The sequence below is a fragment of the Penaeus vannamei genome, chromosome 42 (genome assembly GCF_042767895.1).
Source record: "Penaeus vannamei isolate JL-2024 chromosome 42, ASM4276789v1, whole genome shotgun sequence".
NCBI lineage: Eukaryota > Metazoa > Arthropoda > Malacostraca > Decapoda > Penaeidae > Penaeus > Penaeus vannamei.
The window spans coordinates 13,426,021-13,427,410 of record NC_091590.1 but is presented as its reverse complement, the minus strand read 5'-3'; positions in this window follow the sequence as shown (position 1 = coordinate 13,427,410).

Genomic DNA, 1,390 nt, shown 5'->3' with positions numbered 1-1,390 from the left:
TGTGATCTTTGGATGGATGGAAAAATATTTGACCTTAAGGAACTTAGCGTATGTGTTAATTGGCAAATAGAATACGAACAAGGTGTAAGTGACGGTCAGGTCATTAGCAAAAGTCATGTTCAAGGGTAGTAGTTAGGGTAAACACGTGAAAAACTGGTTCACATATCCCGCTGGTTCTGCACGCAGTTTTCGGCGTCTGACGGAGTTCGGCATCCCGGAGTACCTCCACCAGAAGCAGATCAGGCACGAGCGCAAGTGCCAGATGGACGACTTCACGCGGCCCAGCGACGCCCTCCGCCCTCTGGCCCTCGGGGACTTCTACGGCGTCTTCATCGTCTACGTTGGAGGTAAGGCCGAGGGCTTAGGGGGAGCCTTCTCACCTGGAGTATTATTCAAGGTGAGAATAAAACGGAGATTGCTTGTATTTAATAGTTGTTTGTCATACTGATTTTATTATTGTCACTTTTGTCATTAAATGATCTTTTCGTTATAATTATGTTTATTCTAAAGACCATCAGTTCTATATGTTGTTACTATTATATGAAATTGAAAATTTATTCCTCATTATTGTCATTAACACTATTGTTATTAACTGCTGATCAGTCGCACCATGAACACATTGCTTGACCTTCAGGCGTCCTGCTGTCGCTGCTCGCGTTCCTGACCGAGCTCCTGTTGGGAAGGAGGGCACGGGGGGCGCGGCCGTGACTCCACCGCAGGGCACGCCGTCTCGCCGACCTCCGCCGCGGACCCCGAGGCGGGGGACGCGACAGGAGAGGAGCCGCAGCCGACGGGGAAGGAGGGAGGCGAACTCCAGACCAGACCAGATTCTCCTCTTCGGGCGGAAACGTCAGGAAGGATACTGGAATACAGGACTCAAAAAGGATGCTAGGAATACTTCAAATTGATTACCCTATTTCTTTTTTAAGATCCCTAGCTCAAAAGAAAGGAAGTTCGTTTTAAGCGAAACGACCTGGATAGCCGTATACTTTCCCTTCCTTGCTGTTTCGATTCGTCCGAGCTTCACCCTGACCGGCTCTTAGATCAACGGATTACGATTCTCGAAACTGACTCTTTGGACGTCAATGACAAGAATGACAACTAAACGATGGCTCATTCACTCACGTAAGATCGAGTGCGCTAAATAGTCGTTTTTTCCACACGGTGCACCTAATTTTTTTTAGTTTAGAAGAGGACAACGAATGAAATCCAAAGCGCAAAGCGATCCAGTTCATGCACGTCTCAATTATGCATATGCTTTATTAGGATATATATATATATATATATATATATATATATATATATATATATATATATATACATACATACATACACACGCACGCACGCACGCACGCACGCACGCACGCACGCACGCACGCACGCACGCACG